The sequence below is a fragment of the Oryctolagus cuniculus genome, chromosome 1, assembly GCF_964237555.1.
Source record: "Oryctolagus cuniculus chromosome 1, mOryCun1.1, whole genome shotgun sequence".
In the NCBI taxonomy this organism is placed as follows: Eukaryota; Metazoa; Chordata; class Mammalia; order Lagomorpha; family Leporidae; genus Oryctolagus; species Oryctolagus cuniculus.
Genome location: NC_091432.1, coordinates 74,115,626 through 74,138,937, shown reverse-complemented (window position 1 = coordinate 74,138,937; position 23,312 = coordinate 74,115,626). Strand labels below are relative to the sequence as shown.

The 23,312-nt window shown below is 41.3% G+C and overlaps 1 protein-coding gene and 1 long non-coding RNA gene across 2 annotated transcripts in view; one reads left to right on the top strand and one right to left on the bottom strand.

The window, feature by feature from the left end:
- The window catches only part of LOC138850148 (uncharacterized), a 53,442-nt gene that overhangs the window by 8,075 nt on the left and 22,055 nt on the right, over positions 1-23,312 (bottom strand). The gene's annotated exons all lie outside the window — the stretch shown is intronic.
- RAB30 (RAB30, member RAS oncogene family) overlaps positions 662-23,312 on the top strand; it is a 141,912-nt gene continuing 119,261 nt past the window's right edge. The window contains exon 1 of the mRNA XM_051821595.2: positions 662-822. The gene's annotated coding sequence lies outside the window, so the exon portion shown is untranslated. The remainder of the gene's footprint in view (positions 823-23,312) is intronic.

Here is a 23,312-nt window from a genome sequence, read left to right as displayed (position 1 = left end):
TATCTTTTTAAAAAATATTTATTTATTTATTTATTTGAAAGTTACATAGAGAGAAGGAGAGTCAGAGAGAGAAAGAGAGGTCTTCCATCTGTTAGTTCACTACCCAGATGGCCACAACGGCCAGAGCTGCGCCAATCCGAAGCCAGGGGCCAGGAGCTTCTTCCGAGTCTCCCACGTGGGTAGAAGGGCCCAAACACTTGGGCCGTCTTCTATTGCTTTCCCAGGCCATAGCAGAAAGCTGGATAGGAAGTGGAGCAGCTGGGACTTGAACTGGAGCCCATAGTGGTTTTACCCACTATGACACAGCACCGGCCCCTGTTTTTTATCTTCTCAGCTGCCTTGAGGTGTTTGAATGTTTCTCAAGTAATAAAATTATATATATGCAATATTGTGACTGTGGATAATAGTTATAAAAGAATTCATTATACTTTCCCAAAGCAAATACAAATTTGTGTCAGAGAAAAAAAGATAATTATATTTCCAGTGTAGAGGGCAAGGGAGTGGAAGAGACAAAAGGAGGAAATGAAGAGGTAAGGAGGGGAAGCTGCCTAGCAAATGCTGTAAATTTAATTTACTGGACTGACGCACACAAACAAGCAGGAAGCATCATAAGAAGCAAAGAATTGGCTTCTGCCTGGAGGAAAGAAAAGGTCAAGAGACAAACATGTCACAGGTTACCAGGAAGCGCCAAAGTGAGCAGACTCAAGTGCAGTGGAGCAGAGGAGGCGTCCTGACAGCAGATGAGTTTCAAGCCAGATGCTGCTAAAATAAGGAGCAAGAGTGAGAAGAGTGGGACCCATTGACATCACTGGGGATCCTCAGGTAAGGCTGACAAACCTCTGCCTTTGGAATTGGGCTTTGAAAATGCTATTCAGAGTACTTTGTTCTATAAGAAATGGAGTGTGATGAGAAGAAAGGGACGGGTAAGACCAGTGGAATAGGCAGGAGGGAAAGAAAAGAGGAAGGAGAGAATGGGATTAGCAAAGAATATAAAAGGTACAGATAAAATAAAACCTCAGATCATCAATCATGTATCCCAGCATCTATTACATACAGAAGACTTAAACTATATACTCTCAGAGGATACAAGAGAACAATTATAGAGAACACCACTTTTTGAATGTTTACAAAGTGCTAGATATTAGGGTAACAGGTTACATACTTTTTTCTGTTTTAATCTACCAACTTCTCTAGGTGGGCATTCTAGGCTTAAGAAGGTAATTGTGGCTAGTTAGGGGCAAACATGCATTTCTAAATATTTTTATTTATTATTACTTAAAAAGCAGAGAGAGAGACACAGAGAGAGTCTTCCAATTGCTGCCTCATTCCCCAAATGCCCACAATAGCCAGGACCAGGCCTGGCAGAAGCCAGGAGCCCCAAACGCTATCTGGATCTCCTACCCGAGCGGCAGGGACTGAAGTACACAAGCCTCCCACTTGAGGTGCATTTGCAGGGAACTGGATCTCACTGGAGTAGGTGGGACTTGAACCAGGCATGCCAAGTGGTACATAATGTGCTGCAGCACAATGTCCACCCTGATGGCTGGATCTTAATCAGGCCTATTGGTTATGAAAATGCACTATACTTCTCTACCCTCCTACTCTTCCCTTCAATTTTTAAAGAACTTTAAAAAAATGTATTTACTAATTATAAAATGGATATATATTTACTGTAAAAATTATAAAACACTGTCAACAGGTAAAAAAGTACTAGGATTTTTAAAAATCTGCACTATTTTAAAGAAATGCAGGAAGAATATCCTAAAATTGATTGCAAAGCGCATGTGAAAAATCTTGTTCTTGTACTTTCATGAACACTGATTATCACCTTTTAAAACACACCCATTAAAAAAGAGACAGGGAAATTCATCGCTATTTTAACTTACATTTCTCCAACACCCCATAGTTGTATGGGCTTCACGTTTTTGGCCTCTTACACTTTGTGTGTGTGCCTCATACACTAATATCTGCTATTCATTTTCTTTTGGAATGTCTGTTTCTTACTTATTTGCAAATCATATTAATATTGTCAACTGTTATGCACAGCATACATTTTTCTTTTGTTTTATTTATAGTTTTGACATAAAGAAGCTTTTCATTCTTACATAATCACATTTGCTGGACCTTTGCTTTTTCTATTTTGCTTTTTACTCTTTGGAAGGGCCTTCTGCACCCACCCACTGGCTGTATTATCTTATTTTTTTCAAGATTTATTAATTTATTTGAAAGTCAGAGTTACACAGAGAGAGGAGAGGCAGAGAGAGAGGGAGAGAGTTTTCCATCCAATGGTTCACTCCCCAATTGGCCACAACAGTTGGACCTGCGCCAATCCGAAGTCAGGAGCCAGGAGCCTCTTCCAGGTCTCCCACGCGGGTGTAGGGGCTCAAGGACTTGAGCCATCTTCTACTGCTTTCCCAGGTTATAGCAGATAGATGGATCTGGAAGTGGAGCAGCCAAGTCTCAAACTGGCACCCATATGGGATGCCAGTGCTTTAGGCCAGGGAGTTAATCCGCTGTGCCAAAGCACCAGCCTCTGTATTATCTTCTAATGGTTTGAGTTTTGAAGGAGGCAAGGTACACAGTTTTGAGAGAATAGATCTGGGTATTCAAGGCAAATGTAATGATGTGCAGCCAGAAGTTGGGAAGAGGCCCAGAGACTGGCAAATGGCAGTCATGTTACATCTATGCAAGACAGATGAGAAGAAGAAAATAGATAGGTTTGAGAGCCTTGAACATTGGGTGGTGGAAGCTGATATTGCTTTGTTTAGCAGGAAATAGAGATTCATGCCAACTTTCCCAGAATCCCATAATGGAATCCCAGGTGGGAAAAGGATGCTCTGTAAGGGGAAATTTGTTAGGAGTTGCATGATCCAGGAAACCAAAAGAGCTAGGATACCGTTGTTGCAATCTGGGCCACAGGTGACGACATATTAAATTAGCAGGGTTGGCTAGGGAAGAGCAATGGAAAAAGCAAGCCCAAGACATGTTTCTGTACGGAAAACAACAAAAGTAAGTAACTACATCAAGAACAAATCCAGGACTTTGTAACTTAACAAACACAAGGCATACAAAACAGAGAGGCTAAAATGTCACTGATGTTTGGAGACTGAAATGAGCTTTCTGTGATTCAGTGACAGCCTCAGGGAAATGTGGAAGGATGAACTGGTTTCTCAAGCAGCTTACAGGGAGAAACCTAAACTCAGTGTTTGAAATGCTTTAACTTCTGAGCATTGGTGGAATATCCACAAGTCGCTAGCCCTTAGCAAAGAGAAGGGAGGGAAGCTCAGTGGTCCTATGAAGGAAATTTGAGATCAAGTAGGAAACCAAGGGATTTGATTCTCCCTTCCTCATCACATGACTCTGACAATGCTTGAAAGAAGACAAAGTGGCTTTCTGTCTCTTAGGGATGTTTGGGAACTAACTAATTAATAAGCACAGACCCTAAGAGGTATAATCTTGGGAAACGACAACTTCCTTGTTGGTGTCAGTACTTGTGTTGAGACTGTAAGTACAGTGGTTAGATAAAATACACTCAGTTACATTTGAATTTCAGATACACAATGAAAAAATTTTGGTATAAATATGATCCAAATGTTGTACAGGACATATTTATACCAAGAAAATGTGCTAAATCTAGAATCCTACCTATAAAGGGAGATTCCAGAATTCTCCAAGAGTATGATAATTTGGACTAGTGATTGGTAGCAGTTGGGAAAAGCAAAACACAGCAGGATATTTCAACTTCCCAAAGAAGAGAAGATGCAAATCAAGCAGGAGGAAGGGATGACATAGTACAAGATGAATTCATCAATTTGTGTTTCTTCAGCACCTGTTTTCCACTGTCCTGGGTGTCTTAGGGGCTTCATCTAAGGAGCTAACAGTAATTTAAAATAATTCCTCTAACCAATCATTCAACAAACCTGCATTGTAAACATACTTTGTGCTGTGTTCAGGTTTTAGCACTAAATTCACAGATGAAAGTGATAGTGTTGGAGCTCGCAAAAATAGGAGAAAATAGATCAACTGAGAAGAAAAATATTTGAAGACCAATTCCAAGACCAAAAAGTGTGGCTTCTAAGAGTAACCAGGTGAGCCAGGAAGAAATATCTCCTCTCTATTCATAACTTTGCATAGCTTCACGAAGCAACCATAGTTCAAAGGAAGTAGTGATCAACTGAAGATCACATATTAATTACAGAATAGCCAAGACTTGAGTCATTCTATGGCTCTTTCCAGGACAGCATACTGCTGCTATAAGAAGATTTCATGGGGCCAGCGCCGAGGCTCACTTGGTTAATCCTCCGCCTGCGGCGACAGCACCCCATATGGCCGCCGGGTTCTAGTCCTGGTTGCTCCTCTTCCAGTCCAGCTCTCTGCTGTGGTCAGGGAGCGCAGTGGAGGATGGCCCAAGTGCTTGGACCCTGCACCCCATGGGAGACCAGGAAGAAGCACCTGGCTCCTGGCTTCAGATCGGCACAGTGCCGGCCGTAGCAGAAGGAAGACCTTTCTCTCTGTCTGTCTCTCTCACTGTCTACAACTCTACCTGTCAAATAAAAAAAATTAAAAAAGATTTCATGAGTGTGCCAATTATATGCATATAATATAATGAAGATGAAAAAAAGTATGCTATTCCTGTATGAATATCCCTGAAAAGTGCTGACCATCACATTCTTCCTCCAGATCCTCCTTTTTCCTCCAAGCTCCTGGATCCCTTATAAGAGGGATTCTTTTTCCCCTAGGGGAAAGTTGAGAGTGCAAGGTGAGATTTCCTGATCAGGGTGAGAGATGGTGAAACATCCCTTGGCTGACAGACTTAGAAAAGCTGAGCGAGAACTTCCTTGTGTCAGAGCTCTACTTTATGTCCCCTTCTACCATGAAGTGTCAGCAGTCTGTCATCTGATACATGTGTGGCTGTGAGATTATGAGACCTTTACAACCCCTCAGATGGGAAACTTGGCACCTTTCTCAGGGCATGACTCTTACAGGGCCAGAGACAAAATAATTCACCAGTGTTTTTAAGAGTACATCAAGGGGCCGGTGCTGTGGCTTAGCAGGCTAAGCCACCACCTTAAGTACTGACATCCCATATGGGCATAAGTTCAAATCCCAGCTGTTCCACTTTCAATTTTACTCGCTGCTAATGCACCTGCGAAAGCAGTGGAAGACAGTGCAAGTGCTTGGGCCCCTATGCCTGTGTGGGAGATCCAGAAGAAGCTCCTGGCTTTGGACCAGCCCAGCTCTGGCTATTATGGCCATTTGGGGAATGAACGGGCAGATGGAAGTCCTTTCTTTCTGTCTCTCCCTCTCTCTGTAACTCTGCCTTTCAAATAAATAAATAATTTTTTTTAAAAAAAGTACATCAGGATTTCTAAATATTATTTCTTGCTACTCAGAAAAATCCCAGGAATTATTTTCAGATGGGGAAATCCAGGTCACTGAGACAATAGGTGATTAGTTGAAGTTCGAAATGCCTAAAAGCATTAGAGTGAGGACTTGGAGCTTAGCATCTTCTAATCCTTAATCTCATTCTCCGCAAATCACAGCTTCTTGTCTTAGAGGCAATTTCTTGTAAACATACCAATGAAATCCTGCTTCCAGGGACCATCTGGGAACTCTTAGATATGAAAGGGGTTTGGCTTTGTTCTTTCTCTGATAACAAAAATTACTATTTGCTGAGTACATTCTATGTACTGTGCATCACTGTGCTAAGTAGTATACAGTGACCATCTATTTAATTTTCACTACAATTATATGTGTGTGTGTATGAATGGCTCCACCACACATCCTAGGAATCGACTGGGCCAGAACTCTAGCACTCTATCCTAGCATTGTCTGATTTTTAAAGCCCCATTACAGACCTTCACTTGTTCCTAGTCTTAAAAATTTTTTTAATTTATTTTAATTTTATTTGAAAGGCAGAGACGGAGACAGACAAACATAGAGCTATCTTCCACCTACTATTTCATACTCCAAATGGCTGTAATTGCCAGGGTTGGGCCAAACCAGAGCCAGGAGCCTAAAGCTCAGTCCAGGTCTGGCATATGGGTAGTGGAACCCAAATAATTAAGCTATCACCTATTGCCTCCCAGGGTGCATATTAGCAGGAAGCTGAACTCAGAGGCAGAGCTGGGATCTGAATCTAGGCATTGGCACTCTGATACAGAATGCAAGTATCCCAAGAAGTCTCTTAACCCACTGTGCCAAACACTTGACCCTATCGTTCTTATCTTTGAAAATGACATTAAAGCATGCCTTCATTTTTCAATTTGTTTCATCCCTGTTTATACTGTCACAGAAGCAAGCTGGAAACTCAATTCAGGTCTACCATGTGGGTGGCAAGGGCCCAACTACCTGGGCTATCACTTCTTACTCTACAGAGTGCAAATTAGCAGAAAGCTGGAATCAGGAATAGGCAAACTCAGGGACCCTGATAAAGAATGCAAGTGCCCTAAGTATTCACAGCCATGATTTGTTTGTTTGTTTGCTTGCTTTGCTTCATGAATTGTTTGGCATGATGAAGACATAAATTAAAAAGTTTACCTTCTAAAAGAGAGAGTAAGGGCCAGCACAGTGGCACAGTAGGTTAACCCTCCACCTGTGGTGCTGGCACCCCATATTAGTCCAGATCTAGTCCTGGCTGCTCCTCTTCCAATCTGGCTCTCTGCTATGCCTGGGAAAGCAGTAGAAGATGGCCTAAGACCATGGGCCCCTGCACCAGCATAGAAAACCAGGAAGAAGCCCCTGGCTCCTGGCTTCAGATTGGCACAGTTCTGGCTGTTGTGGCCAACTGGGGAATGAACCAGCAAATGGAAGACCTTTCTCTCTCTCTGCCTCACCTCTCTCTCTGTGTAACTCTGACTTGCAAATAAATACTCTTTAAAAAAAAGTCTGTTGATGTCAAGTTATATTATTTTTTTAAGCAACCAAATGTTTGTGGATGTAAATGCTAGAACTTGCCATATATGTGTGTGTATATACCTGTGTGCGTGTGTGTGTGTATATATATATATAATTTTTAAATTATTGAGGGATACGGAGGGACAGATAGAGATCCACTGGTTCACTCTCCAAACTCCTGCAATGACCTCTGGCTGGACCAGGGCCAAAGCTGGGAGCCAGGAATCTAATCCAAGTCTCTCACATGGGTCACAGGAACCTAACTACTTAGGCTCCCATCTGCTGCCTCCCAGGGGTGTGCATTATCAGGAAGCTGGAATCAGGCGCAGAACTAGGACTTAAACACAGGCATTTTTGCAGTGTTTTAACTGCTAGATCAAATGCCTACTCCAAACTTATTTATTTGAGAGGTAGAGTTACAGACAGTGAAAAAGAGAGACAGAGAGAAAGGTCTTCCATCCACTGGTTCACTCCCCAAATGGCCGTAACAGCCAGAGCTGAGCCAATCCAAAGCCAGGAGCCAGGAGCTTTTTCCGGGTCTCCCACACAGGTGCAGGGGCCCAAGGATTTGGGCCATCTTCTACTGCTTTCCCAGGCCATAGCAGAGAGCTGGAGCAGAAGTGGAGCAGCTGGGACCTAAACTGGTACCCACATGGGATGCTGGCACTGCAGGTGGCAGTGCCACTACACCCCTTGTCACACTTTTTAATCTTTGCTTAACCAACAAAAAAACCTTAATTTTAATTTGAGGATCTCTTATTTTTTAATTTTTGTTTCCTAATTATTTATTTGAAAGGCAGAGAGAGAGAGATTGCCTATCTCCTGATTGATTCTCCAAATGCCTACAACAACCAGGGATGGGCTAGTCTGAAGACAGGAACCAAGAACTCAATCTGGGCTGGCGCTGCGGCTCACTAGGCTAATCCTCCACCTAGCGGCACCGGCACACCGGGTTCTAGTCCCGGTCAGGGCGCCAGATTCTGTCCTGGTTGCCCCTCTTCCAGGCAGCTCTCTGCTGTGGCCAGGGAGTGCAGTGGAGGATGGCCCAAGTGCTTGGGCCCTGCACCCCATGGGAGACCAGGAGAAGCACCTGGCTCCTGCCATCGGATCAGCGCGATGCGCCGGCCGCAGTGGCCATTGGAGGGTGAACCAACGACAAAGGAAGACCTTTCTCTCTGTCTCTCTCTCTCGCTGTCCACTCTGCCTGTCAAAAAAAAAAAAAAGTTAATGGGAAAATCACATTATTATTTAACTCCATTTCTATGAGCTTTTTGAAACTCATATATGAAAAATTGAATGAATCAAGCACGCGCGCACACACACACATTGTATTTAATTTCATAGCAAACTTAGAAATATTGTAACATATAATAATAATAAAAACAAATTAGAAAAATAACAAGTGAAATATAAAAAAAACTTTTGGATTTCGCAGAATTCACGTCAGAATTGGAGATCAGAAGTATCTGGTTGCAAAACCAATGCTCTTTACACTAGTCCCAGTTACTTAGGCTTAAAGAAAACAGGCAGAAGAAATTGTCTTTCATCATGCAGAGAAGCAAACTGCCCACAACACTGGCAGAGCACAAGGAGTTAGTCCCTGAGCTATCATATCATCAGTTGGGTTTAGATATGATAATACTCACAGAAACCCATTATAATTCACAGCTGTCTTAATTGTGAATTGAGAAAGGTCACTGTCTTTACAGAAAAGTATCACTCATCTCATCCTCCTCCCTCCCCAAAATTTCCCTGCAAGTCATTTAGAAAAACATGTCAAATTGTGTTAAGATTTTTGACACTGTAAATATAGTCATAGTCAAATGTTACACAAAGTGCCTCACCAAAAAGATAACATCTTCATTGAATATACTGTTAAATAGGACAGAAATTATGAACATGTAATTAACAGTACTACTTTGGAAGAGCAGTGGACTGATGGAAAAAAAAAAGCCTGTTCATTTGAGACTGGATGTTACAATTTTATCTGTAAATGTAGGCTCTACATCATTATCTAGTTCGGAGAAATCATATCTTTTTGCTCTTAACACTCATCAGGTTGCTAGATTCCTTCCATATGTATTATCTATTTATTCTCAGCCTTTTCTGTGGAAAAATGACTCCACCACTCTAATTAACTATTATTTGCTGAACCTAATAAGGTGGGTATTTTGCTTTTTGTATCCAAAGTTAATTATACCTTATATATTGGTTGATTAAGTGCCTAAAGAAGATAGTTTAAAAAAAAAAACACTTAGTTTAAAAAAATGTAAATTCTAAACTGAAAATGAAAAGTATGAACAAGAATGTTCAACTACAGGGCCTGGTGTTGTGACACAGCAGGTAAAACCACCTCCTACAAAGCCGGCATCCCAAATGGGCACAGGTTTGATTCCTGGCTGGTTCACTTCAACCCAGCTAGCTCCCTGCTAATGCACCTGAGAAAGCAAGGGAAGGTGGCTGAAGCACTTGGGGCCCTGCCACCCATGTGGGAGATCCAGATGGAGTTTCAGGATCCTGTCTTTGGCTTGGCTCAGCCCCGGCCGTTACGGCCACTTGGGGAGTGAACCAGCAGAGGCCACAGCTCACCATAGCTGACAAAGATTGACAAAAAAAGAGTGGGCTGCTATGGGAGGTACTAAGTCCTCTAACACTGGAAGTGGCTAGGAAGTTGGAGGGAATCTGAGAAAAAAATGAGAGTGCAGTAGATACTTGATTGTATTTTTGGACTCTTCTAACTACAATTCTTTTATTCTGATATTTCTAAGAAGTTTGTAAATTTTTAGAATAATATGATTAACTTGTTCTCTGCTACATATTTTACCTCTAAAATATATCTCCATTCTATCCATTTCTCTCCATTTCTGCTGTCACTCTGTCAGCCCAAGACACTGCTTTTGGTATCTGGACTACTAACTTAGACACTTTAGAGGTTTCCTGGATTCTTTTGCAGTCAATATTATCCTTTAATATGCAACTTGCTTAAAATCCCTTAATGGAAATAAATAAAAGAAGTTTAAAAAAAATCAGGAAGAAGTAACCACCATGTTGTTTACAGTGATATAATTGTTTATCTGAGAAAAAAACAAGAGAATTAATTGAGTAACTACTATAAAGGAAGAAGAAGATTTAGTTTAGTGGTTGGAATACAAAACTAATTCACAGAAAAGCTAATATTCAATTTTCAAGCAAACAATGACCAGTTTAGGAACATAAGGAGAAAGCAATGTCATCAATAATATCAATGAAAGCGTAAATATCTAGGAATAAAATGAAAACAAATACACAAAATCTGTATTTAAATGCTCAGGGCCACAGCAGATTTGAACAATTAGAAAAGCAGTCTCTGCTGATAGGAAGGTTCAACATCAGAAATAGAACTTATAATTTAAACTATCCTAATAGAAACCTTAACAAAATTTTCCTTTGGCATCACATTAGTGATTTTCAAAGTATGAAAAAGTAAATAAGAATAGAAATAACTTATTGAAGTTACTTAATATGTGTAAAAATCGTAATATCCATCTGGAAAAGAATTAGCATGGGCCCTCACCTCATACTCATACCAAAATAAATTCCACATAAATAAAAGAGTTAATTTTTTAAAAGAGAAGAGTTTCTATTTTAAATTACTTCTTTTCATTTTACTTGAAAGGCAGAGAGAGACAGAAAGATCTTCCATCTCACCATCTGCTGGTTCACTCCCTGAATGCCCACAACAGTCATAGCCAGGCCTGGCCAAGGCCAGGAACCCATAAGTCAGTCCAGGTCTCCCATGTGAGTGGCAGGGACTTGAGTCATCATCTGTTGTCTCCCAGAGTGCATATTAACAGGAAGCTGGACCAAAAAGGGGACCAGGACTTGAATCCAGGCACTCTGATATGGGATGTATTCATCCCAAGCAGCATTTTAACTACTGGGCCAAATACTCACCCTTAATCACTATTTTCAAAATGCAAAAGAATGCTTCAAAGAGTTTTTGGAAAAATAAGATTAAGTGATGTTTATTTTTGAGCAAAAACTTTATGAAATTTAAACATACAAGAGGCTTCAAAAAGCTCATGAAAACGTGTTTACGAAAAAATCCATTTTTAAAATTCCATTTAAAATTTTTTAAAATTCCATTTCCTACTAACTTTTTTGAAGTATTTGTAATAAGAGAAAAAAGGAGGCATTTCATATTTCAGAGTGAAGAAGAAGATATAAAATGACATGATTTATAGATGTTATGAAGGCATACATAAAATCTATCAGAATCTACAGATACATAGTAGAATGAAATAAATTATTAGAATTAGAAAGTGAAATGCAGAAAATGGAAAGGGCCAAGAATTGCAAAGATGTTTTTGAAAAAAAAAAAAAAGATAGAAGAAATTGATGTATCCAAAATCAAGACTTATTATAAAGCCATAGTAAATAAGTCAGTATGGTAATGGTACAAAAATAGAAAACAGAACAGGGGTAGGCATTTTGTACAGTGGTAAGACAGGCGTGGGAGAGTCACAGTGTCTGGGTATGAGTCCTGGGTTTGCCTCTCATTCCAACTTCCTGCTGATGTGCACTGTGGGAGGCAGCAGGTGACACTCAAGTACTTGGGTTCCTGCTACCCATGTGAGAGACCCAGACCCAGACCCAGTTCCACGATCCTGGCTTTGGGCTGGCCCTGCTATTGCACGCACTTCTGGAGTGAAATAGCAGATGGGAGATCTACTTTTGTCTGTCTCTGCTTTTCAGAAAAAATTAATTAATTAATTAATTAATTCTTTAAAAGAAAATAGAAAATGGAATACAAAGTTGACCTACCATATGCTCATGTGGCACTTATAAGAAAAGTGGCATTGGCCAGCGCCGCGCTCACTTGGCTAATCCTCTGCCTGCGGCGCCGGCAACCTGGGTTCTAGTCCCGGTTGGGGCATCAAATTCTGTCCCAGTTGCCCCTCTTCCAGTCCAGCTCTCTACTGTGGCCCAGGAGTGCAGCGAAGGATGGCCCAAGTGCTTCGGCCCTGCACCCGCATGGGAGACCAGGAGGAAGCACCTGGCTCCTGACTTCAGATGGGCGCAGCGCACTGGCTGTGGTGGCCATCTGAGGGGTGAACCAACGGAAGGAAGACCTTTCTCTGTCTCTCTCTCTCTCACTGTCTAACTCTTGCCTGTCCAAAAAAAAAAAAAAAAAAAAAAAGAAAGAAAGAAAAAGAAAAGTGGCATTTCAGAATAAAATAATAAGTGGAGTTGGGTCACTAGATATCTATATGCTATAATCTCACTCACAGGTGAACTCTGAAAAGGTTACTCTCACTGAAGTTGAGGTTAGAATGGTAGCTACTAGAGACTCAGGAGGAAAGGAAGCGTGGGAAGTTTGATTAATGAATACCAAGTTATAGTTAGATGGGAGAAAGAAACTTGTGTTTTATTGCACAGTCAGTAGGGTGACTGTAGATAATGATAATGTACTGTATATCTTTCTAAAACAAAGCTAGAATAAGATTTTGGGTATTTTCACCTTACAGAAATGATGAATCTTTGAGGCAATAGATATGATTATCCTAACTTGAATATTACACAATGTATATATATGGCTTGAAACATCATCTGGTACCCCATAAATATGCACAATTTTTGTTTATCAGTTAAAAATAAAAAATAAATTGGGACTCTGACACACAAGATGTCTATATGCTAAAAAAGGAAAAACTACAAAAATTCAATTCTAGGTGTATTACATTTCTAAAAGTGGAAGATAGAATTATATAAATTTTTTTTTAAAGACTCATTTATTTTACTTGAAAGGCAGGGTTACAGAAGGAAAGTGAGGGAGTGACAGAGAGATCTTCCATCCACTGGTTCACCCCACAAATGGCTGCAATGTCTGGAGCTGGACCAGACCAAAGCCAGTAGCTTCTTCTGGGTTTCCCACGTGGATGCTAAGGGCCCAAGGACTTGGACCATACTACCCTGCTTTCCCAGGTACATTAGCAGGGAGCCGGATCAGAAGGGGACCAGCCAGCACTCGAACCAGGGCTCATAAGGATGTTGGCATTGCAGGCAGTGGTTTAACCCACTATGCCACAGCGCCAGTTCCAAAGATGATATAAATCCTAAGAAATTACATAGGAGAGTATCTGCCATGATATAGGTGAAAAGTTCCTAAGCATAACCCCCAAAAAAACCAAAATATAGAAAAAGTTTCTTTCAGGGCAAATGGCTGATTTTTCTCTTACTTTTCCAGATACTTCTTTCTCCTTTTTTTTTTTTTTTTTTTTGAGACTGATTTATTTATTTGAAAGTCAGAGTTACAGAGAGAGAGAGAGAGAGAGAGAGAGATCTTCCATATCCTGGTTCACTCCCCAGATGGCCGCAATGGCCAGGGCTGGGCCAGGATGAAGCCAGAGGCCAAGAACTTCATCCAGGTCTCCCACGTGGGTGGTGGGAGCCTAAACACTTGAGCCATCTTCTGCTGTTTTCCCAGGCAATTAAGCAGGGACCTGGATTGGAAGTGGAGCAGCTGGGACATGTACTGGTGCCCATATTGTATACCAACATTGCAGGTGGCAGCTTTACCCACTGCACCACAATGCTGGCCTCCATTTCTGACTTCTAAACATCGGAATGGCCTGGTTCTGCCTCTGGACATAGACATGGACACTTCAAATCTTTACTAAAATGTAATTTTAAAGTAAGTCCTTATCTGGCTACTCTCACCTAAATTTATAACCCTGTACTTCTTAACTGCTTTTTTTATATTTTGTTCTCTTTAGTGTTATCAAAAATACCATCTATTTAGCCAGCGCCATGGCTCAATAGCTAATCCTCCGCCTTGTGGCGCCAGCACACCAGGTTCTAGTCCCGGTCGGGGCGCTGGATTCTGTCCCGGTTGCCCCTCTTCCAGGCCAGCTCTCTGCTGTGGCCCGGGAGTGCAGTGGAGGATGGCCCAAGTGCTTGGGCCTACACCCCATGGGAGACCAGGATAAGCACCTGGCTCCTGCCTTCAGATCAGAGCGGTACACCGGCCACGGCGGCCATTGGAGGGTGAACCAATGGCAAAAGGAAGACCTTTCTCTCTGTCTCTCTCTCACTGTCCACTCTGCCTATCCAAACAACAACAACAACAACAACAAAACATCTATTTAAGTTATTTACTTTGTTCATCGCCTCTGTCACTCACTAGAATATAACTGTCAAGAGGAAGAGATTTTTATGTTTGTTACTGATGCATGTTCAGTGTTTAGAACAGTGCCTGAAACATTTACACATTCAATCAGTGTTTGTTGAAGTCTGAATGAATTGTGACTACAGTAAAATCCGGAGTCCTAGCTGACAAAACCCTACTTAATTTGACTTCTGCCAGCCTTCTCACTCTCATTTTATAGCCCTTAATTTCTCTAAAATTAACTTCTCCAACTCAGGTCTTGCTGTCTACCTTGGTGGAATGTAAGTTTCATGAGGGTAGGAGTCTAATCTATATTTCTCACTTGTACATCATCTCCAAGATCTAGCACAGACCTGGCACATATTTGTTGCTCAATAAATGCCTATTGAGTTAATTAATGAGTATAGAATTAAGTAAATAAATTACTTTCTGTTTACAGCCAGTTTCAAATATACACAAGGAACCAACACCGTCCTAAGCAGGAGAAGACAAAGGACTTTTGTCCTGCTGCTTCAAGGGCCCAAGAATGAAATACTCAGAATTCCTTTAGAGTCAACTTGCTTACATGATCTGTTTTTCCTCTGAATAATCAGATCAGTTACTGAAGAATAAAAGCAAATGTGGAGGCTGGCATTGTGGTGCCGTAGGTTAAGCCACAGCTTCCAATGCTGGCTCACATATGCAAGTGTCAGTTCAAATCCTGGCTGTTATGCTTTTGATCCATCTCCCTGCTCAAGTACCTGGAAAGCAGTAGATGATGGCCCAAGTGCATGAGCCCCTGCTACCCATTTGGGGGCCTGGGTGGAGTTCTGGGTTCTTGGCTTCAGCCTGGCTCAGCCCCACTGTCATGGCCATTGGGGAGTGAACCAGCAGATGGAAGGTCTCTCTCTCTCTCCCCCTGTCTCTCCTCCTCTCTCTGTAAGTCTGCCTTTCAAATATATAAGTAAATCTTAAAAAAAAAAAAAAAAAAAAAAAAAAAAAGAACAAATGTGGAAGTAGTGCCTCATATCAAATACACTCTTTCAGATGGAAAAATCTTGGAAAGCCAGAAACACATGATATGGACAATGAAGGATTCCTAGCCATTGAGACCTGGTAATTTGTGTTTAACACAGTAATGGTTGTGTGGGAAGAAGAGTGGGAGGATGGCTTCCTAGCTAGGGGAAAGTACACTGTGTATCACACCCACTTCTCCACTTATTTTATTATCATTATTATGGGTATGAGACCAGGTTTTAATGTAAATTCAGGTCAGGTTTAAAGGAAGAAAAGAAACCACAAAAGATAACAGTGTAACCCGGAGTGGAATGGAGAAGTTGCAGAGGCAGAGGGACAGCATTTTCATGAGAAGGGGGCTCTCCATTAAGGGCCAGGCACATCATATCACTGACCCCATTGAATCTTCATAATCACCTTTCACGGAAAGTGTGTCATTCTTACTTAACAGATGAGAGAATAGGGGTTTAGAGATGTGAGAGATTTGCTCAAGTTCACACAGGAAGTGAGTTGTACCCTGATTGGAATGCTGATCCCTCTGATGCCAAAGCTCATACTTTCCCCACCATAGATGGTAGCTTGTGCCCTTTTCCTCCAGAGAACATATCTGGACCTCTAAGCTGTGAAGCCTAACATGATTGTCACAGAGTTCCCTCAAAACCTGACTGAGGATATATTTCTCTCATTTTCAGTGATCAGTATAGTCCTGGTACATGACTGGTTCTTCAGCAAGGTTCCATTGAGTAAAAAAGCAAAAAGAAAGAACAAATGAACACAGGAGATGCTGTAAAACATGCTGTTCAAAAGTGCTTTCCTCCTAGGTGGTCTTTCTCCCAACTGCAATTCTCCATGGACAGGATATCGCCTCAAGAATAGCACAAAGGCCTGGCAAAATGAAGCTGTCTCAGTCTAGTGCTGCGTCACCCTTGTCCTGATCTGGGGAACACCCTGGTTGTAAAACCTTCAGTATTATTTTCTGATAGTGTAGTAGTTGTCAGTAACAGCAGCACATCCTAATACCAGTTCTTGTGCTAGCACCTGGTTTCTTAAAAAATCAACTGCCAATTTGTGAGATAAAGACTGCAAAGTCTCTTCTGTCTTATCTTTTTCCTTTCCTTTCTAAAGATTTTTTATTTATTTGAAATGCAAAATTAAAGATAGAGGAAGAGATACACAGAGAGAGAGAAAGAGATCTTCTATCCTTTGGTTCACTCCCCAAATGGCCACAATAGCTAGGGCTGGACCAGGTCGAAGGCAGGAGCCCAGAGCTTCTTCCTGGTCTCCCACGTGCATGCAGGGGCCCAAGGACCTGGACCATCTTTAACCACTTTCCCAGGCCATAGCAGAGATCTGGTTTGGAAGTGGAGCAGCCAGGACTCGAACCAGTGCCCATATGGGATACTGGCACTGCAGGTGGTGGCTTTACCCACTATGCCACAGTGCCAGCCCCTACCATATTCATTTTACTATGACTCCTAAGAGTGGGATCATATATAGCTAGGTGGTTGCTGTGCCCAGACTGAAGGTCAGTCTGTCTTAACACAACACTTATTTTCTTCCTTTTTGTTACATAGCTCCATGAGTATTTATCACATCTTCAAAACCATTGTCCAGCTCCTGAATGTTTCAAAAACTTAGCACTGAGGGGAAGATCATGATAAGGATGATAGAGGCAAATGTTTTTGAGAGGCTATGCTGATACTCCTTTTTTTTTTAGTAATTAATTTGAAAGACAGAGTGACAGAGATCTTTCATCTACTGGTTCACTGCCCAAATGTCTGCAATAGCTGGAAATAAGCCACAAAAAAGCCAGGAGCCCGGCACATCTTCTGGGTCCCCAACATGGGTCGCAGGAGCCCAGGTAGTTGGGCCATCTGCTGCCTCCCATGTGCATTAGCGTGAAGCTGAATTGGAAGCACAGAGTAGCCAGGACTTGAACCAGACACTCTGATTTGGGATGCGGGTATCCCAAGCAGTGGCTTGACCTGCTGTGCCATAACACCTGCTCCAAATTGATTCTTGACATTTTTCACACTTTACTTGAAGGACTTTTACAGACGCTTGCTCCTAAGTTATCTCATAAAAGTATTTTACATCTTTCTTAAGTTAGTAAGGCTTAATGGGACATTATGTGACAGAAATTATAAATGATTTATTTCTCCCCTCACTGTGTTCTGATCAAATCTTGTGGAATTAGAGTACACTAAATGATGTACCAAGCAATCCCACACATCTCAATGATTTGACACAGTAAAATGTGGCTCACATCAGAGTGCAGTACAGGTTGGTGGTAGGGACGGGAAGAGAGAACTTTCTCACACCAATAATTCTGTTTAATCCTCTGATGAGGGAAGAAAGAGAGCATGAAGAATTACAAGGAACAGTTCTGTGGACCTGGAGACAGTGGTGATCATTTTTACCACTATTTCCATCGCTAGAACCCTGTAATGTGATGGTACCTAAATGTGAGAGGAACCAGGAGATGAAGTTTCTCTGTGTGCTCAGGAGCAAAAAGAAAACAGATGCGTGAACCAACTAGCCTCTACTCACTAACGTGTTGAAGATTAAATGGATGCTTGTAAAGAGTTTATCTCCATATCTCTTGCACTCGGTAAAGCCAGTGAGGCTTTACTCAGTGAGGTAAAATATTAATCATCTTCATGTCAGAGACAAGCAATATATTCCAAGAGGTTGTTGCTTTCCCCCAAGTGGTATTGCTAGTCAATAGCAGGGCTGGGATTAAATCTATGGGCAATTTATCTAAAAAAAAATAAATAAATAAATAAAAACTGGGAAGTATTTCATTGAGGCACCTGCCAAATGTAGCTTCTGACTTTGTACAGAAATTCCACACTCTTAAGTGTTCAGATACACTCAGATCTTCTGATTTCTCGAAAAACCTTGTTTTACTCTTTCCATTTATCATTCATAAATGAATCTGAGCCAAACATTGCTCAAGATAGGGTTAGTTATTCTCACATTATGGCCACAGGTCCTGTTCCTTACACTACTGATTGCCAAAATGAAGTGTGCTCATTCTAGAGGTATGCAAGTCAATCCATTGAGGTGTGGCTAGAATGCTTGTAATGTCCACTTATGTTTGCTATTTGATAAAACAACAGTCATAAGCTCCATTAAGATGACATCCCTACATGGTCCCTTTGGGTGCTCATGTCAGGTAAAGCATAAATGGAGGCTCTTTCAGCATTTGGCAACATACTGCAGTTTAAAAAGGGATTTAAAGATTTTTGAATCTAATTTTCACTAAGTTAAATTGCACAAAGTGAACAATTGGTTTAAAAAGATTGCTGAGAACACCTTGTGAGTTGAAGATGATACATATAAGGACAAGAAAAAAAACCCGCAGAACTACACTTCTACTTAGTGTGAGGTTTGTTTGTTTGACAGGCAGAGTGGACAGTGAGAGAGAGAGACAAAGGCTTCCTTTTTCCGTTGGTTCACCCCTCAATGGCTGCTGCGGCCGGCGCACCGCACTGATCCGAAGCCAGGAGCCAGGTGCTCCTCCTGGTTGCCCATGCGGGTGCAGGGCCCTAGCACTTGGGCCATCCTCCACTGCCTTCCTGGGCCACAGCAGAGAGCTAGACTGGAAGAGGAGCAACCGGGACAGAATTCGGCGCCCCGACCAGGGCTAGAACCCGGTGTGCCGACGCCGTAGGCAGAGGATTAGCCTATTGAGCCGTGGCGCTGGCCTAGTGTGAGTGCTTTATTAGTCACATTGTAAGTTAAATACAGATTGTTGAATCAAATTTGACAAATTGACCAAAAAGAATCTAAAACTATTACAAAGTCTTCCTGAAATATTAATTTATATCCACTATTAATGATCAGGTACAAAAGTACATATTTTCCCTGAGATAAAATAGTTTATTTCAACTTCATTTTTTATATACTTCATAAAGCATGTCCTGTATTAGTACAATAGTGTCTGTGTATAATTTGCAAAGTGATACATATATATTTGGGGTATATACTCAAATTAAGTACACATAATTTGAGATTTGTGACTTAGAAAAAGTCTTTCTATCTTTATCCAGCTAAGAGTTCTAGCCTATGAACACAGCAGTGATAAATACCAATCATCATGTAGTAAAAACTAATTGCTATTATTAATATGAGGTTCAGTTCCAAAGCCCAAGGAAGTCCACATGATTATGATGCAGACAGATATCATTTATATATAACTTCCACCTTTTCACCTCAAATAAGCAACACTGTCTGATCTCTCTGGAGACAGTTCCTTTGCTAGCTAAAATTTGCTGCAATTGTATTGCTAGATCCAAAAGGCAAGAAAAACCTTCCTCCAATCTTTTAGTGTGACTTTGGGAAACCCAGGAAAAGCTCCCATAACTCCTCCACCAACAAAAGTCCCCTACCTCATTCCCACCAGAAGCCATCCTACCAGCATTTATTCCTGTGAAGGAAACTACCTTCACTCCACCCCCAGAGTTTGCCCTTCCTGCCCTGTGCTACCAAGCACCTAGTATAAAGCCTGACAACAGCACTTTGGTACCGGGGCACGTGGCTGCCTGCTGAGTAACTTGGGCCAGTAGGTTAAAGGCACCCTTTTTCACAGTCTTTGAAGTAGGACCGTGCTGACTATATGATCTTAGGCATGTTACTAAACCCTTCCCAGTCTGTGACCTCAGCTATAACATGGGAAAAATACTTTATAGGGCAACTGTGAATATTAAAGGAGAAAATAATTTTCTTAGAAATCAGCTCATTTTAGTTGCTGAACAAAAGTTGTTTTCTCTATCCCTCCCACCCAACACAGTGATAAATGCCTTTTGAATGTCTGATAAGTGAAATAATGAACCAATTAATTCATTCTGTTTAAGCTCTGAGATTCTCTTATAAAATAGGAGTTTTCATTGAATAATGACTAACATTTCAAGAGTGTTATTATGTCCTAGGTACTATGGTATATGCCTTGTACTCATTTTTCTTTAATACTCAAAATAAACATGTAAAGTAAGCATTACTGCAATGCCCATTTTACACATGAGAAAACTGAGGCCTAGTAACTTATACACAGTTGAATCGTGAATCCAATACTGGAAACCAGGTCTATCTGACTCTAAGGCCCATGTCTAACCATTGTTGTTCTGCAGGATACTTATGGTTTAAATACTCAATTTTCAGCCTTAACTAGGACTAGCCATGTGGTTTTTACTGCCAAACTCAGAACAAGCTGCATACCAATATATTTGGATTCAGAGCAAACATTGCCTCCAGCTTTCACAAACATCTCATGGAGACCATCCTGTTCCCTCCCCGACACAAGGCTATGCCCTCTGAAAAGCACAGTGCATAGCAGTGCCAGGAATCAGATCCTTTGAAGTACACAGTCCATGAAATCAACCTGCCTGGGCTATGGCCCATCTACCGGCTCTGAGTCAGCTGGCAGGGAAAAGGGCCAGAGGCTCAGCTGTAATCAGTTCCTAAACAGGCCCAACTACACCACCTCCACCTTCTTCTCCCTCTCTTGTCTTTCCAACCTGATTTCACCCCAAGAAACTTGTTTGCAAGGGAAGGTATCACATCTTTCAGAAGCAGTGCAGTGACTCACCCTCAATATCTCCCTCACTGACTCCCTGCCATGGACAGTCACATTATTTCATAACTGATGGTGATGCTGCATGATTAGTGCTGGAAGCTTAGAAGTACATTGGAATGGTGTCAAATCAGCCAGGGCTCAAAGTCCCATCTTTGCAATACTGTTGGGCAAATTTTCTAAGCTCTTATAAGTTTCAGTTTTCTAGACAAACTAGGAATGGCAATATAAATTGAATCTTCTGGATTTATTAGAAAGATTAAATGAGAAATGTGAATGAAATGCCTGTAAATGCATGTAGTGCCTTTGCTTATAGTAATCATTCAAGTGTTAGCTATAACTGTGTTGCCTGGGGCAAGTGCACTATGGATTCTGTCACTCTCCATGCAGAAAGTTTATTTAAAACTTAAATTAAGAATGTAAAAGCCCTTGGCATATATTAAATACTCAAAACATTAATCCATTGGATCAACAAATTCCCTCTCTGTTTTGTACTTTAATAGTAATAGTGGGGGTCAGCGTTGAGGTATAGTGGGTAAAACTGCTGCCTGGGATGCCAGCATCCAGTATGGGTGCCAATTCAAGTCCTAGCTGCTCCACTTCCGATCCAATTCCCTGCTAATGCACGTGGGAAAGCAGGGGGAGTGAACCAGCTTATAGAAGAGCACTCTCTCTTTCTCTCTCTCTGTCTCTCTTTCTCTTTGTAACTTTGCCTTTCAAATAAGTAAATAACAGTGAACAATTCTAGTTTCTTCTATCACAGGCCTATGTTAGGTGTAATCTTGTTTTATATACTAGGGAAAATATAACTGGAGATAAAGTAAGATAAGACTGTACTTAGCCCTGAAGTTTCTCTAGCAAGATAAGGGCCAGACAGGTATTGAGAAAATTTTATAGTTTACATGGCACTTAGTCTTCCTTTAATGAATGTAGCCACCAAAATTTTGTTGGAGTGGTTTTTATCCCATCTGGAATTATTTGGAATATTTGTTTTACACGTCATTCTCCTCCACTATGAGGAAAGACAATTTTTTCATCATCTTTCTGTACCTGTGTAAAATTTCACAGAAGAGGACACTGCCCAAGCAGAGTTCTAAGTGAGTTTCTGAATGGGGACCTGTACAAAAGGAAATAAAGATTATTCTATCTAGAAAACATGTTACCCCCCTTGGAGGATAAACTTTGGGACAAATAAGTTCTTTGCATAATTAGTACTACAAAAATCTAAAAAGGATAAAGTGTACGATGCTGATTTTCTTCTTTTGAGATTTATATATTCATTTATTTAAAGAGCAAGGGCAGGGTGGAGGAAGACAGAGATCGATCTTCCTTTCACTGGGTCACTCACCAAATGGCTACAGCAAACAGGGTGGGACCAGGCTGAAGCTAGGAGCTAGGAACTCTCATGTGTGTGGCAGAGGCCCAAGTACCTGGGCCATCTTCTGATGCCTTCCCAGGTGCATTAGCAGGAAGCAAAGTAGCCAGGACTGGAACTGGCACTCTGATATGGGATGCTGGCATCTCAATGGCAGCTTAACTCACTACACCACTCTGGCTCCAGCACTGATTTTCTTTTCTTTGTAGCACACATTAATGAATCTGAAAGAAAGCTGGATGCAAGTTCTGCTCATAAAAGAAAACCGAAGATAACCACTAGTAGATGGTCAGCAGGCATGGTATGATTTTCTTGTCCGTAAGGGACTGATAAAGCATGGCAGCACTAGACTGCATTATGCAGTGCTCTAATTTAGTGGAACTGTGCTCCTATGCTACCTAGGTACCAAGACGTCTTTCCAGAGCTGAGTTCTAAACCTGGAGCATGTGAATGGACCCAACAGGGCTGTAAACATTCTGAAAGATTGGGTTTTGCAAAATATATTTATAGAAGACAGCACTGTGGCATAGCAGGTAAAGCTACTGCCTGCATTGCTGGCATCCCATATGGGCACTGTTTCAAGTCCTGGTTGCTCCATTTCTGATACAACTCTCTGCTAATGAGCCTGGGAAAGAAATAGAAGATGGCTCAAGTACTTGGGCCCTTGTACCCACGGGGAAGACCCAGAAGCTCCTGGCTCTTGGCTTCAGATGGGCCCAGCTCCAGCTGTTGTGGCCATTTGGAGAGTGAACCAACAGATGGATGATCTCTCTCTCTCTGTAACTCTACCTTTCAAATACATGAGTAAATATTTAAAGAGAGAGAGAGATAGAGGGAAACATATAAAAATGTAGACATGGAGGTGGTTAAGGCAAGGACAGGGACTTGGCTATTTCTTTTTGTGTATAGTGTGTGTGTATGGCAGGGGTAAAATCCTAGATGAGTTCATAGTTCTTATAAAATTCTTAGAGGTTCACAGACCCAAAATAGGAAGAAGTAATTTCATAGATCATGAGAAAAATACCTACTTATTCAACAAATATCTACCAAACACCATATAGAGGCATTATGCTTTCATTGCCCTCAATGACATGGAAAACAAGTATTCTGAATAGTTCCAGTGATTTGTGATGTGAAATCCTTTTTTTGTTTTGTTTTGTTTTGTTTTGGTTACCAAGACAGTCTTCCTAGATGATGTCTACCTGTTTATCTCAATGACCTAAAGAATATACCAAGCAGAAAGAACCTAGCACAAAGTAGGCCCTCAAATGTTAGTTCTTTTCCTTTTCCTTATCAATTTAAAGACACACATATCTTTCCCC